Below are 17,452 nucleotides of genomic sequence, written 5' to 3'. Positions count from 1 at the left end.
TCCTATTTTCAAGTCTAAATCATTTATATATATCTCAAGCAGTGAGGGCACCAACACTGAACCCTATGAAATCCCACTGGACAGACTTCCAGCCAAGAAAACATGCCTTGATTATCGCCCTCTACCTCCTGACACTCAGCCAATTTTGGGTCTAATTTGCTCCCCCAAATTTCCTTGGATTCCATGTGCTCTTACCTTTGCTATCAATCTCCCATGTGGGACCTTATCAAAAGCCTTGCTGAAATCCAAGTAGGCTACATAAAATGCATTGTCCTCATTTATATACTTGGTCACCTCTTTGAAAAATTCACTCAAGTTTATCAGACATGACCTCCCCTTAACAAAGCCATGTTGACTGTTCTTAATTAATCTCTGCCTCTCCAAGTGCAGTTTAATTCAGTCTCTCAGAATTGCTTTCAATAGTTTCCCTACCTCTGAGTCTAGACTAATTTTCCTGCAGTTTCCTAGTTTGTCCCCTTCTTCCTTCTTGAATAATGGTACCACATTGGCTGTACTCCACTCCACTGGCACCTCTCCAGTGGTAAGATTAAAGCTGAAAATTATTGCCTAAGCCCCTGCTATTTCCTCAGGCTATTGTCTCACTAGCCTGGGATATATTTCATCTGGACCTGGAGATTTACCCACTTCTAAGCCTGCCAGACCACTCAGAGCCTCCTCTCTATCTGTACTAATTTCTTTAAATATATTACAGTTCTTCTCCTGATTTCTATCCTACATCATCCCTCTCACTAGTGAACACCTACGCAAAGTATTCATTTAGCACCCTGCCTACGTCCTCTGCCTCTATGCACAAATTATCATTGTGGTCCTTAGTGGGCTTGCTCCATCCCTAGTTATCCTTTTACATTTAATGGACTTATAAAATACTTAGGATTTTCCTTAATTTTACCTGCCATAATCCTTTCTGTCCTAATTTCCCTTTTAAATTCCCCCTTGTACTTTTCGTGCTCCTCTAGGACATCTGCTGTTTTGAGCTGTGGGTATGTGCCATATACCTCCCTTTTTCTCTTTATCCAATCCTGTATATCCCTCTATATCCAGAGTTTGCTGGATTTGTTGGTCCCACCCTTTATCTCTATTGGAACATGTTGGCCCTGTACACTCCGTATTCCCTCCTTCAACGCATCCCATTGCTCTGACACAAATTTACCTGAAAGTATCTGCTCCCAGTACACTCCGGCCAAATCATACCTGATCTTACTAAACACAGCCTTCTGTCGCTTTAGACCTTTGATTTTGGGCCATTCTTGGAATTTTCCATAACAATCTTGAAACTAATGATCACTGTTTGCTGAATGCTCCCCCACTGATACTTCAACCATTTCATTACCTAAAATTAAGTTCATCTCTGTCCCATTTTGAGTAGACCCTTTTATATACTGTTGTAAAAGATCGCCTTGATGCATTTTAAGAATTCTGCCCCCTGTAAACCTTTCACATGTCATTAATGACCTAGAGCAAAGGTTAACAAGAACTGTAATGAAACAAAACTAATGGTAAACCCACAATCTAGGTTACTTTAAATGTAACACAGGACCAGGAGTCATTGCTCAGTGAAATTCAATCAGTCTCAGAAACAAGAAACTCTGTTTGATTAGTCCCTTCTACGTGCCCAGTTAGTGTAAAAACACAGAAAGGTAGAAGAATTGCTGAATGACAAGACTGGCACCATTTAAATGTAACATATAACCAGGAGACATTTTTCAGTGACATTCAAACAACGTCAGAAACAACATCTTTTTTATTGATTCTCATTTACAGGATGGGCATCACCGACCAAGCAAACATTTATTGCCAGCCTTAATTGCGCAGAGGCTGGTGAAGAGCCAACCACATTGCTGTGGATCTGGAATCACATGCAGGCTAGACCAGGTGAGGATGGTGGACTTCCTTCCCTGAAGGACATTAGTGAGTCAGATGGGTTTTTCCTGACAATTGGCAATGGTTTTATGGTCATCAATCCATGCTTAATTCCAGGTTTAGAGCAAATTCTGTTTGACTAGTTCCTTCTACATGCCTGGTCAGTGTCGAAGCACGGAAAGGTGGAAGAATCACTGAAGGGGAAGACTGGAACCATTAAAATGTGCATTTTAAAATAGTACACTCCGAATATTAACGTAACAGATGGAGTATAACTGGACCATTGACTGTGCTGTACTTGATCTGAGAATAATTTGTGCTGATGCTGTGAAAACTTAACATACAGACATTTGTAAAAGAAAGGAAATAAATCAGCTGCAGAGTCCCTTAAATATACCATGACACCTCCAGATGCATAAACACGCACACACAGAGAATAACATGCACAAGCACAAACCCTTACACACGTGCACAAGATTACGTAATTTTCCGAATGGGCATTAATTTGTGAGATTGAGTCCAAGAGCAGCAGGATGATGATATAATAACAAAATTCCTTATTGGTTTTGTTATGTTACAAGTATGATGAGCCTGCATTCAACCTCAGTCTAGATTCATTTTGGTGAAATGCCAGTTTCCTATGCAAATGAATTACACCTAATTAGCAGCACACTTACAACACTATTTCAGGCAAATTTATTTATATAATGAACATGGAAAAATCTAAGTGACTATCTCTGCTGTAGGAATACCCGGCGGTGTGTGGCATCAGGAATAGCAATTGGTACGGGTAAGTACTGTTAAATCAAGGGATTATCTGTTTAGTCTGATTTATAGCAGAAGAATTCTCTCGCTGATTGGTAAACTTGTGGATAATTCTTCAGATATCATCACCATGCAGATAGTTGTGAGTGATAGTGGAAAACCAAGGACCTTAAACTAATCCCCATGGAACTGCATTAGTAAACGTCAGGTTGTAATGAGTAACTTAATGGCTGAGTGATCCGAACATTGACCTTTTAAAGGCATACAATACAAATTGGACTTTCAGTTTCAATGAAGAATGTCTGCTCATAATGGGAATCAATAGAGTGCCCTGTAAGTCTGATCCTTTGTTGGATATACTGCTTACTGATCATATCTAGAGTGAACAAGAGCTGCTTTAGAAATGCTGCTGTTTCAGTTTAGATTTCGAGAGACTGGCAGTGGTGAGGCAGCTCTACGATTTTACATGAAATGCTGAATAGAATTCTGCTACTGGGATAAGAGAGGCCATTTGATTATGCAAATTTTGAGAGCTCTTTCACTGACAGTTTGGAGAGAGCAATTGATAAACGTACAGTAAGCTTAGCTTTATTTTTAGGGGCATGGAGTGCAAGAGCAAGGAGGTGATGTTGAACTTGAATAAGACATATGTTCGAGCTAAGCTGGAGTATAGTGTGCAGTTCCGAGCACCGCATTAAGGGAAGACTATGAATGTATTATAGAGAGCACAGAAATTATTTACAAGAATGGTTGCAGGGATGTGGAACTTCAGTAATAAGGACAGACTGAAAAAGTTGGGACTGTTCTCTTTGGAGAGAAGAAAACTAAGAGGAGAGCTGAGAAAGGTTTTCAAAATAATGAGTGGGCTCAGCAGAGTAAATTGGGAGAAACTGTTCCCAATCGTAAAAGGATTAAGAACCAGAGAGCACAAATTTAAAATGATCTCCAAAAGAAGCAAATGCCAGGTGAGAAAACACTTTTTAACATAAATATTTAGGACATGGAATGCCCTAACTGGAAGTGTTGGGGAAGCAGGTTCAGTTGAGGCATTCAAGAAGGCTTTGGATGACTATGCGATGGAAATAACGTGTGTGGGTATGGGCAAAAAGCCAGAGGTTGCAAGTTGGCAATACTGCTCATTTGAAGAACAGTCCAGACATGATGGGCTGAATGGCTTCTTCTGAGCCGCAACACTTCTTAAGCAATACAAATATGAAAAGGTGGGACTTGTTTACAATGCTGGAAATTACAAAGGAACCCTATGGGACTAACTGCAGTTCATAACAGTGAGTCTAAAAAAGAAAATACCACGCATCAAATTGTAGCTTTAACTCAACCAGAAAACCAGAGGTAAAAACTGCTGTGAATGCATGTGGAGATGAACAGGTAGATGAGAGACATGAAGGGCTTTTGTCAAAAGGGAAGATGACCTCTTTGTCTTCAAATGATGCTGCTAACCTATAATTATAGTCAGGGACACAGGAGCTACTTGCACTCTTGCTGGAGAAGGTTATAGTTTTCTCATGCAATGAATTAAATGAAAGACAAAGTGCCGATCAGTGGGCTAGGTGGGGAGCATATCCAGTTCTATTGTACAAAGCAAAATTAAAATGCGACTTGTTGATGGGAACAATTGTAAAGGGTGTTGTTAAGAAATTACCCATCAATCGAAAGCATTTATCAGCAGAATTGTGCTCCAAAACAGTCTGCAAACTCATGGCTGGGCTTATCCCCCATTCTACCATTAACGTCAAGCCAGGGATCAATCCTGATTCAATGGAAAGTGCAGGAGGGCATGCCAGGAGCAGCAGCAAGCATACCAGCAAATAAGGTGTTAACTTTGTGAAGCTACCAAAATGGACTACTTGCATGCCAGTCAACACAAGCAGCAAATGATAGACAGAGCTAAGTGATTCCACAACCAATGGCAAACAAACTCCATAAGTATCCTCTTCCTCAATAGCTTGTAAAACTTTAACAGGGTTAGACAGGGTAAATGCATGAAGGATGTTCCCATGATCAAGGAGTCCAGAAATGGGGGTCCCAGTTTAAGGATACAGGTAGGCCATTTAGAACTGAGATAAGGAGAAATTTCTTCACCCAGAGAACGATGAGCCTCTGTTGTAGAAGGCAGATGAGGGCAAAACATTGAATAGTTTCAAGAAGGAGTTTGATATAGTTCTTAGAGCTGAAGCAATCAAAGAATATGGGGAGAAAATGGGAACAGTTACTGAGTTGGATGATCAGCCATGATCATATTGAATAGCAGAGGGACTGAATGGCCTATTGTTGTTCCTATTTTCTTCATTCCTATGCTGTTAGATCTAGAGTAATGTAAGTTAGCTGATGCTACAGGAGTTCCAGAATGTTATTATATTGGAGACGAAATTCTGTTGAGGAAGCGGGGACACCCTTCATAGACCTGTGGATGAGGAATGAATGTTTGCTCATCAGGTCCTGTACTGGTCCTGTCCAAACATGGTATGGCAATACTGCAAATAACACATGAAATCCTGGGGGCAGGACGTGTAGGAATACAGAAATCTCAAGCATCAATAAGCAGGCATTTTATCTGGCCAAGGCTTTATGAGGATATAGCTCAGTTTTGTAAAACATGCCATACACATAAAGAAGAGTGAAAATATCAACATGTGACCAAGTCGACTCCTTTAATACTCATATCCAGGCTTTGTAAAACTATTCAGGAGAGTCTTAGTGCGTTGTTTGGAGCATATGGAAAACAAAAGCAGGACACCAGAATATCCTTACGATTATGAATATGGAAACATGATTTCCAGAAGCAAGTTGTTTGAGGACAATTCCAGCTTTGTCAAATTATAATATAAAATAAAATAATTTTAGGAGTTTTTGGTTGAATCAGGGAAGGTGATAACCAAGTCAGAGGAAAACCCTAACTGTGATAAAGCAACCATCGTTCTGTTTGAAACAAGAGATAAAATTAATGAATGTGAAGCCCTACCCAATCCGGGAATGTGGAACACTCAACCCTGTCATAACAAAAGGTGGATGACAATAGTCTGTTTGGCTAGAAGAATATGAAGCAATTGTTTGGTGTCCCATAGCAGATTTATTTCTACCATCAAGGTTAAATCTTGATTGTTGTGCTCATGAAGTAGTAATTTTGCTAAGTGTTCAGGAGAACAAGGAAATGTGGGTAATTAAATGAACATTGTATGACTGAACATCCTTTAACAGCCTCCACTGTAGTATCAGGTCTAGATCTCTCATACAGTCCTGTGGAAATGGCAATGTTATCCAGTGAGGAGAGATGAAGGATATTCAGGCAGCCTTTGCATAATTACAAGAATGAGAAATGGTTGTTGACTCACCTAGTACAAATCCCCCGTTTAGAATGTAGATTTGTCAAACTATAGTGAGGAAATATTAATATTTCCCAGAGTGTTTGATGTGGGTTTGAACTGTAAAACTGTGCTGGTGGCTGTGATGAAGAGGAGCGGGGCCTGCATTCAATTAGGGTGGGTAGAATATGAATTGAATTTGAAGTGTAGGAATACAATCTTCAATTGGAATAACCAAACTTGAAACTTGAATCAACTCCGATTCAAATACCTCACACTGATATTCATTTCAAAGACTTGAAAGATTTGATAGATTAGAATAAATAAACTGGTCAGAAAGTTCAAATTCTCTCACTTCAGAGATAAAGAACATATTAGCTCAGAACGATAGTTAAAAAGTAAGCCCTCGAAAAAGATTTTGAGATTAATGTAATAGTTCAACACAATAGAAGTATCCTTGTTTCACTCTGTGAAGTACTGTAATGTAACATAAATACTAACTAATGATTTGAAGCAATCAGGTTTCCCTTCTAATCTGACAAAGGAGAAGCAATTCTGACAAAAACAAGCAATCACAGCTGAAAATAAGAAAACGAAGCTGAAAGCAGATGTGTGGGAAAATGTTTCTAGTTCATGCCTTGAGTATGAATTTATTGAAGAAGGAATTAAGGAGGATGTATTGGCCTTGGAGACAGTACAATGTAGTTTTGCAAGAATGGTATCAGGATTTCGGGGGTTAAGATATGAGGAGAGATTATATAAGATGGGCCTATTTTCTCTAGAATTTAAAAACTTAACGGGTGATCTGATCAAAGCCTTCAAAATAATACCAGGAAAAGACAGGGTAGAGAATGATAGACTATTTATGCTGGTTGGACATTCCAGAACTAGGGGGACATGGCCTAAAAATTAGAGCGATACCATCCAGGAGAAATATTAGGAAGCACTTGTGCACACAAAGGGTAGTAGAGGTTTGAACCTCTTCTCCTTGTGGATGATGGATCAATTGTTAATTTTAAATCTGAGATGGATATTTTTTTCTTAAGCAAATGTCTTAAGGAATATGGGCCGAAGACAGAGTTAGGCCAAAGATCAGCCAACATCTCATTTGATGGTGAAACAGGCTCAGGGGCTAAATGGCTGTCTTCTGTTCCGATGTTCATATGTTCCTATGAATGCTAGAGTTTTTGTTTGAGTTAAAATCAGAGGAAGAATTCAATCAAAGGGCATTGACCTTAGCTCAATCTAATTTTAGATACTGATGCAGCAGAAGCAGAGTAAGTTAATTTTTCTGTTCCAAATGAAGATTTTGTCGAAAAACTCAAAAAATAAATGCAAGATTGTTCAGATGGAGCTTATTGATTCAACTTTTCAACGTAAAAATTGTACACATTGCTGAAAGATGATGATATGATTGACGTTACATTGTTCAGAATGTGTAACTGATAGAACAGGTTAAAAATTTAAGAGAAAGATGACAATGAATTGTTTAAAAATATGTATGTGGGATGAATTAGGATGAATGGGTGTAATTCTCATGCTTTATTTTCTATGTGTCACATACCTAGTGATGAGACAAGTTTAATAATTGCGTTTCATTTTTTTTAAAGGTAGGTGGTGTGTAAGAGACCGCAGCATTTCAATATTGGATATGGACTGGAAATGGGAAAAATGGGCACTGCTTTTAAATTAGAGAACATGTTCAAGAAGTTGCTTGCAGTTTGGGAAAGCAAGTGAAGCTAAATGATACATATGAAACAAGATTACTTTTTGGGGACATTAAGTCCAGACAAATTGGCATAATTTGTTATGAGTTCAGGAGAGTTCAGCATAGCAACAATCCTCTGATTGGTAATGTTGCAGTTTAAGAAAGACTGTGAGTGGTGAAACAGAGTGAAGCAAGGACACCTTCAGATGTTCGATGTATTGATCTTTCTACCCTTTCACTATAAAACTGCTCTCTCCAGTTTTCTGTCAAAGGATCAGAAAAACTGCATTCAGAGATGCTGAAGGAAATAATCCTAAAACCAAGGATAATAAAAAGAAATACTGGGTCCAAGGAAGCAACCAGCAAACTTTAGATTAATTATCACTGTACAGTTAGCATTGAGGCATCATCAAAGTATTGAAAGAATTGTGAAACTAACCAATCTAATATTGTCATTTGGACTGGTGATGCAGAACTATGTTCTCCTGGCTATTTTTTTCCCACCATTTATAATGTTTGTACTTTGTCTGTTTTCTTTTCTTTGTGTGCAGAGCTAACTTCAAAAGTGATAAAGTTTAGGTTACTTAAATTAGAATTTTTTTTTACTGCATTTGTTAAAATTAAGAGTCTTACAATGAGTTAATTTGACTGTGTCTGAAGCATCCTGGCGTGGTTTTCTTTTATCCTGGGTCACAATCAGTCAGAGGCAAATTTGGATGTTGAATAGTTTCAATAACTTATAATATTTGTGACAACGTTGGGAATATTGGGGCTCTATGTCCAGCACACTTCTCCAATGAGTCTTGACAGCATGAATTCCACATGCTGTTTTAATCATATTACTTTTGGATTCCACACATATCACAGCACAATTTGCTTCCAACCCACCCCCGCCACCCCTCCCTCCATTCCTTTCCAGCTGTCAAAATGTTTGTAATCCACTCTATTTCCTAAAGCTGTGGGGAGTCATAAAATTATTTGTAGAGCAAATCGTAAATCTGGCTGATTTACTGAGAGAAGCTGTGCTGCCCAGCAGCTAGGGTTAAGGTACAGGATAATGGGACCATGATGTGGATCCAAAGTCAGTGAGATTAATGGAAATAGACCTAATCGACTAAGCATCTAACCATTGATAAACGTTTCTGTTTCAGGACATCTGTTGAAATACAGGGCTCAGCATTCAGAAGAATATGAATGTGGCAGCAAATGTGCTGCGGCTAGCATTGGGATCAATTTATTACTGGGATAATCCCTTGTTGTAGATTGTCTCTTTTGTTAAGCAGAGCAGCAGGGAGTATGTAACATGGAATTTATTGGTTTAGGCTACTTCTAATTGTCAAACCTTTAAGAAAAAGTAGCATGGGATACAGCAGTTGTCAAATATGTATCTTAAGGTGTTTGATTTCTAAACGTGGTACGCATTCATTTTTTGTCTTATATCTGCCCATTGTTACTCCTGTGCCATCAAAAAGATTGAGACTGCTAATGACTTTATAAAAAGAATACAACGTGATTACTCATGGAAAATCAAACCATCGTGTCAGCCAAAGTTCTTAAATCTGTAGATTTGGATGGCAGAGATGTAGGCATGTTTCATTTTTTTACTCCTTTGAGCTGATTCCTGCTGAAATGTTATATCTTCCGGAGAGTGTCAAATGTATGATTGTACCAGACAGACAAAGCTCATCACTGATGTGATTAGAAAGTTTGTGTTCTGCAGGCTGACAACATTGATTGAGGGCAATTGCATGTAGCTGAGAAGTAACCACTAAGGAGAAAGAGATTTACATATATTTTCATGCCATTTATTGACTTCAGACATCAGCATCAGGATTTTACACAATGCTGGCACTGAATTCCTAGGCTGATAAAGAACCACTTGCTAATCCCATGGAAATTCCAATATCTGCAATCTGATTGTTTGACTTCTGAGTTAGCTGCGTACAATTTTGTGGGCTTAAACAAGCTGTCATCAATCTCCTGCTTGACATAGATCAACTTTACATCATTGAACATAGAACGGTACAGAACAAGAAAGGCCCTTCAGCCCATCAGGTCTATTTCCAACAGGAACTTGGGACAGTTTTGACATGGCCATTGGTCTTTACACTGCTTCATGCAGTAAATGATAATCCAGCTGTTAAGACAACCTCAGGCTGCATTGATACATATTTTTAAATTCTGATGATGAATCAACAATGTGGTTATTTAACTCTTTCATAGGATGTCAACGCTTGAGAGGTGGTGGTGGACCATTTTGGTGAAGTTGGTGTGAGTGGGCCGTAGGTATAATGATGGGATTTTTTTTACATTCAACAGAATATTGGCACCTGCTGAGGAAAGACTTACATTAACCCTTGAAATATAAGAACTTGACTTTAATTATATAGTACTGCAACATTCAAAAGACTTCTAAAGCTGCTGGTATCTATGTATATGACGATCACATGCTCTGCTCTGTCTGGGCTGGTACTGAACAATTCTGTTACCTACTTCCCTCAAAGTGTCATGCCCCTGTAAGTTGGAGACTGACAGTTTTATCCAATCATTTCATGTGCCATGATATAGTGATGATATTATGAACTTGTCTCTGGTAAAGATATATTGGATAATAAAAACCGAAAGAACTGCGGAAGCTGTAAATCAGGAACAAAAACAAAGTTGCTGGAAAAGCTCAGCAGATCTGGCAGCATCTGTGAAGCAAAAAACAGAGTTAACATTTTGGGTCCTGTGATCCTTCGTCAGAACTCAGAGTTCTGAGGAAGGGTCACCGGACCCGAAACGTTAACTCTGTTTTTTTCCTTCACAGATGCTGCAAGATATATTGCATGTTAGCTGTAAAAGATAAGACAACACATCACTTTTTCCAAAAATAAAACCCTAAACAGATATAGATAGTTATAAGAAACAGAAAATGGTAGAGAAACTCAGCAGGTCTGGCAGCTTCTTTGGAGAGAAAGTAGAGTTAACATTCCGAGTCCAGAGGCTCTTCTTTGGTTCACTGAACTGGAAATGTTAACTCTGCTTTCTCTCCACAAGTGTTGCCAGACCTGTTAAGTTCCTCCACCAATTCCTGCTTTTGTTTCAGATTTCCACCATCTACAGTTCTTAATTTTGTGTGTCATAAACATTGTTATATGCAGATATATGTTGTCAATTCAGTATTTATATAAGCAGATAAAAAAAGTTAACAAAATTAGCAATTTGTTCATAACATTTGGGAGGTTTGACAGCTTGTCCTCATTTGGTTACTGAATATATATCTGGAAAGATTTGTTCTGAGCAGAATCTTCAATTTTCTGGGCAATTCCTGACAACTGAATTTGATCATGATAAATATTTAGGAAATCTCTAATATAAAAATACTTTTATTCAAAAGATGTACTGTGTTTCACTATATATCATTCACTAGCTTATATGTAATCAGTATATTGCTTATCAGTGACAGCTTTTGTCCTGTTAGTTGACCATGCCTTTACACTGCTCCAGTAATATTGTATAATGTTTTAAAACGCTCCTTCTTTATCACGTAATATCAAAATATAGGAAAATATTGTTGGGCATAAATTCAATGTAAACAACAGTAATGAAAGAAAGCAGTTCTCACAGCGGACCAACTCCAAAAAGTGAAACATATTAGATGGTGTGAAGTTATTTCAAGTAAAAAAAACTGAAGTGTATTAAGTATCTTTCAATATTGGCCTCCTATTCATCCCCAATTTCAATCACTCTACCATTAGCCCCTGTGACTTCAGCAGTCTATGCCCTTTGCCCTCTCGAACTCCTTGTCTTCCTTTTAATAGACTCCTTAGAAGACACCTTCTTGATCAGGCTTTTGATCATTTCCTCACAGCTTTTTATGTGGCCGAGTGTCGAATTCTGCATGATAATGCCCTTGTGAAACACCATAGTGTGTTTTGTACTGTTATAGGTCCTTACATGTATGCAAAAACTGTTGTTGTTGAAAAGTAGCCAGTGCCGATAATACAAATTGATTAGGTTTCACTTACAAAATCTGCAACATTATGTAAGTGTCACAGCCTCTGAACACATTGTTAATCATCAGTAAAATCAAAATATGGTGCATGATAGATATCTGAAATAAAAGTAGAAAGTGCTGGAGAAGTTCAGCAGATCTGGCAGCATCTGTGGAGAGAGAAACACCATCAGTAATGTTTTTGTTTGCTGGAAAGTAATATATTAGCAACGGGTTTACAGTATTTGGTTAGATGGTAATACGTTATGCACGTATAGTTCTCATTTTCTCCCTTTTTATTGCTTTTTATTTTCTAAGATAGATTTGTAGCTCTTGCTGACATTATCAGCATTGTACTGTATACCAAAAATTATCCAAGACTTCATCAACAAGATTAGGAAAGCACTCTGTGCCTGGTGGCCGTTTCTATGGTGCCACCAAGGCAACATATGTGTTCAACACCCTTGGACTCAAACCAGTGCAGGGTAAGAATGGCACCCTTTTGAGAGACAGAGAAACAACAGCCTCCAATGGAGAGAACAACCAAGACTGGTAATGAGGCGATAGCAAGAACTGCCAATGCTGGAGTCAGAGATAACACAGTATGGAGCTGGAGGAACGCAGCAGGCCAGGCAGCATCAGAGGAGCAGGAAAGCTGATGTTTCGGGTTGGGACCCTTCTTCAGAAAATGGGGAGGGGGAAGGGACTTGGGAAATAAATAGAGAGAGGAGGGGTGGGGCTGGGGAAGGTAGGTGGGATGGTGATAGGTGAGTGCAGGTAGGCAGTGGTTGGGATTGGTCAGTGGGATGGATGGGGTAGATAGGTGGGAGAGAAGATGGACAGGTTGTGTCGGGTCAAGGAGGCGGGGATGAGAGGGAGGGTTGGACATGGGATGAGGCCAGGGGTGGGGAGATTTTTAAACTGGTGAATTCCATGTTTAGACCATCGGGCTGTAGGCTCCTGAGGTGGAATATGAGGTGCTGCTCCTCCAGTTTGCGTGTGGTGTCATTATGACACTAGAGGAGGCCCAGGATGGACTTGTCACCCAGGGAATGGGAGGGGAGTTAAAATGGTTGGCGACCGGAAGGTGTTGTTGTTTGTCAAGTACAGAGTGCAGATGCTCTACAAAATGGTCTCCAAGTCTACACTTGGTCTCACCAATGTAGAGGAGGCCACATCAGGAGCAGCGGATACAGTAGACCAAGTTAACGGATGTGCAGGTGAACCCTTGTCTGATGTTGAAGGTTTGTTTTTTTGCCTTGAATGTAGGTAAGGGGGCAGGTATAGGGGCAGGTGTAACACTTGCTGTGGTTGCAGGGAAAGATGTCAGGGGTTAGTGGGGAGTGTGGAGCAGACGAGAGAGTCGTGGAGAGAGTGGTCCCTAGGGAAGGCAGTTACGGGTGGGGATGGAAATATCTCTTTGGTTGTGGGGTTGGATTGTAGGTGGCGGAAGTGGCAGAGGATGATGAACTGGATGTGGAGGTTAGTGGGGTGATAGATGAGGACAAGGGGGAGTCTGTCTTTATTTTTGTTGCGGGGAGGTGGTGTGAGGGCAGAAGTGCGGGAAATGCAAGAGATGCAGTTGAGGGCATTTTTGATCACTGGAGAGGGGAAGTTATGATCCTTGAAATAAGAGGACATCTGGGATGTTCAGGAGTGGAACACTCCATCTTTGGAGCAGACGCGACAGTAGTGGAGGATTTGGGAGTAGGGGATCGCATTCTTGCAGGAGGGTGGGTGACAGGAGGTGTAGTCCAGGTAGCTGTGGGAGTTGGTGGGCTTGAAATAGATGTTGGTTTCGAGGTGGTTACCAGAGATGGAGATGGAGAGGTCCAGGAAGGAGAGGACGGTATCAGAGATGGTCCAGGTGAATTTGAGGTTGGGGTGAAAGGTGTTAGTAAAGTTGTGGGAGCATGAGGCAGAGCCAATACAGTCATCAATGTAGCGGAGGAAGAAGTGAGAGACGGTGCCAGTGTAACAGCAGAAAAGGGATGGTTCCACGTATCCTGCGAAGAGACAGGCATAGCTTGGGCCCATGCGGGTGCCCATAGCCACCCCTTTAGTCTGTAGGAAGTGGGAGAACTTAAAGGAAAAGCTGTTAAGGATAAGGACGAGTTCAGTTAAGTGGATGAAGGTGTAGGTGGAGGGGGGCTGGCTGACCCTGCGGGAGAGGAAGAAGTGGAGGACTTTTAGGTTTTTGGGGGATACAAGTGTACAGGGATTGGATGTCCATAATGAAGTTGAGGTGTTTGGGGCTAGGGAATTGAAAGTCTTAGAGGAGGTGGAGGGAGTGGGTGGTGTCCCAGACATAGATGCGGAGTTCCTGAGCCAGGGGAAAAAAGAGTCAACGCAAGCGGAGATAAGTTCGGTGGGGCAGGACCAAGCAGAGACAATGGGTTGGCTGGGGTAGTCAGGTCTGTGGATTGTGGGAAGGAGATAGAAACAAGTGGTGTGGAGTTGGGAACGATGTGGTCAGAGGCTGTGGGTGGGAGGTCACCTGAGGTGGCGAGGTTGTGAATGGTTTGAGAAATGATGGTTTGGTGGTCCAGCGTAGGATCATAATCGAGGGGGTGGTAGGCGGAGGTGGAAGAGAGTTGGCGCCTGGCCTCGGCTATGTAAACATCAGTGCGCCATACCACAGTTGCGCCTCCCTTATCAGCAGGTTTGATGGTGAGGTTAGGGTTGGAGCGGAGAGAGCAGAGGGCTGCACGTTCTGTGGGGGAGAGAGAGGTTGGAGTAAGTGAGAGGGGTGGAGAGATTGAGGCGATCAATGTCGTGACAGCAACAAATGAAGAGGTTGAGGGAGAGTAGGAGGCCTTGGGTGGTGTCCAGGAGGATGAAGTATGTTGGAGTCAGTCGAAGGCAGTATGTAGAGGGTGGGTTAGACTCCTGGTTAAAGAAATAGGCGTAGAGGTGACGGAAAAAGGTTCGACAACCCGGACACAGGGACAAACGGTCAGTCCTCAGCAAAGGACTCACCCTCATTTCCCTTCGTTCACAATCCCACCTACCTTCCCCAGCCCCACCCCTCCTCTCTCTATTTATTTCCCAGCTCCCTTCCCCTCCCCATTTCTGAAGAACGGTCCTGACCCAAAAGGTCAACTTTCCTGCTCCTTTGATGCTGCCTGGCCTGCTGCGTTCCTCCAGCTCCACACTGTGTTGTCCACGAGTGGTAACAAGGGTGTGTTTGCAGAAATTCCCCTACTCCCCATCAAAGTTGATCTTGGATTCCCACGTGGTGTGGCAGCAGAAGGTGAAGTCTCCATTAGACACATGAAAAGTGGAATAGCTGTAGGAGTAGATGGGGTTCCAGTGGAGATTTTCAAAGTTGGAGGAGCAGAGCTTACTCGCCATTTCAATCAACTGGTCCTGAAAATCTGGCACAAAGAAGAAATCTCTGTTGATCTCAGGGATGCTGCCATTGTCACCGTCTTTAAGAAAGGAGACAAAGTGGACCATGGAAACTACCGAGTAATCCCCCTACAGTCCATAGTTGGGAAGACCATTGCCTGGGTTAGGTGCCTTCCCACAGTCTTGGTAGAAATTCTTCCTGAAAGCTCGTGTGGCTTCCGACCAAACAATGATAGTACGGACATGATTTTCGCTGCTTGGCAACTTCAAGACAAATACCCAGGAAGAACGCTAATCGCTCTCTAAATGTCTTCATCGATCTGACCAAGGTGTTTGACACAATAAATTGAGAGCTGCTATAGAAGATGCTGTCAAAGCCTGGCCGGCCATTCTCCATCTCCTCCATGACAGTGACAATCATCACCAGCGGGTAATGTGACAGAACCCTTTGAGGTCAAGACGGGGTCAAGCAGGAATGTGCCATCACCCCCACCCTTTTCTCCATCTTCATTGCCGCCATTCTTTAGCTTGGAAAGAACAAACTTCCCAGTGGCCTGGACATTGTAAAATTTTCCATCCATCTTGTAGACAATCTCAACTGGTCGAAAAACAAGAAGAAAATTGACACTGGCCTCGCTTGCGGAACTTCACTTTGTGGATGACATCTCCACTCTCTTGGAAGAGAATCTTCAAGCCTCACTTAACGCCTTCCCAGGAGCATACGGAAGAATTGATCTCAGCGTCAACCTCAAGAAGACTCAAATCCTTTCTCAATCCATCCCAGGTCACGTTCTGGTCTATTGCTCCATTAAGAACAATGGGAAATCCTCCCAAACGTGGGACCTGGGAAGCTACCTATCATCTCAGGCTGACATTGATGCAGAGATTCCAGATTACAACCTACAAGCAGTGCCTTTAGACACCTAAGGACATGAATCTTCGATGACCATGACATCTGTGTTGATACCAAGATCGTTATGTATAAAGCAGTCATCCTTCTGACTCTTCTATATGGCTTTGAAACTTGGACTATGTATAGACACCACCTCAAGACCCTTGAGAAGCACCATCAATGCTGTTTGAGATAGATTCCCTGCATCAGCTGACATGGATAGACATACTAGCATCAGCGTCCTTGAAACAGCTAACAGAACCAGCAAAGGACATAACTAGCCAAAACCATCTCTGTTGGGTTGGCTGCATATTTAGGGTGCCTGAGTTCCAACTGCCAAGCAAAACTTCTTCATCCATCTCAAACACTTGAAGAAGAGGAGGACAAAGGAAGTGTTTCAAAGACACCCCGAATGCTTCCCTCAAGAATTGCAACATAGATGTCAATGCATGGGAGACCCTCATTTAGAAGACACCAACTTGGCAGAGACTCCTGTGTGAAGGGACACTAGGGGAGGGCAACGGCCTAGTGGCTTTATCGCTCAACTATTAATCTAGAGACTCAGATAATGTTCTGGGGGCTCGGGTTCAAATCCTGCCATGGCAGATGGTGAAATTTGAATTCAATAAATATCTGGAATTAAGAATCTAATGATGACCGTGAATCCATCGTCGATTGTCAGGGGAAAAACTCATCTGGTTCATGAATGTCCTTTCGGGAAGGAAACTGCCATCCTTACCTGGTCTGGCCTACATGTGACTCCAGACCCACAGCAATATGGTTGACTCTTCACTGCCCTCTGGGCAATTAGGAATGGGCAATATATGCTGCCTAGCATCTAAAAAGAATATATGAAAGAAAATTCTTTGAGAACACCCGGCAGCAGAAAGAAAATATGGACAAGGAGCCAGAGAAAGGAATGCCAACAATCTCAAGGCAAAGGACCAATTCCATCTCTTGGAAATACCTGCCAAATGTGTGGTTGGAGATGCAACTCTAGGAGTGGGCTCATCAGCCACACAAGCATTTAGAGAACCCATAACCAGTCACACAATTTTCCTTGGTGGACAATCATACCCGCTAGTGAGTGATTGCTGACAACGATTTAGAGTGGTCATTTTCCTCTTTCCTCTTCCCTGCTCCTTCTGTTCCAAGGTAGATTTTTAGATCTTGCTGAAATGACCAGCATTATGCCATAGTATTTACAAACTGTGTTGTTCTCATCTTTAAATTTTCATTCAGCAGTTGCCATGAATCACTGACTCTGCCCACAATATTTGAATGCAACATCAATGCTCCTCATAAGTTCCTCTCTCTAACTTTGACACAAGCATCAATCTAGCCTGTGAGCAAAGAAAACATCTCAAACAATGTTCTCCTTTATTTTTAATTAAAATGACTTAAAATCCAAGAAATTCTGGAAAATGCATGCAGTATTTTATTTCTTTACATCACTGCTCATGCCTCAGTACGTATTTGCAAATTTTATAACTGAGCGTCATATGATGTGAACAAAAACAAAGTTGCTGGAAAAGCTCAGCAGGTTTGGCAGCATCTGT

Source organism: Rhincodon typus, chromosome 1 (assembly GCF_021869965.1).
Source record: "Rhincodon typus isolate 14 chromosome 1, sRhiTyp1.1, whole genome shotgun sequence".
NCBI classification, from domain to species: Eukaryota; Metazoa; Chordata; class Chondrichthyes; order Orectolobiformes; family Rhincodontidae; genus Rhincodon; species Rhincodon typus.
Note: the sequence above shows the minus strand (reverse complement) of the source record.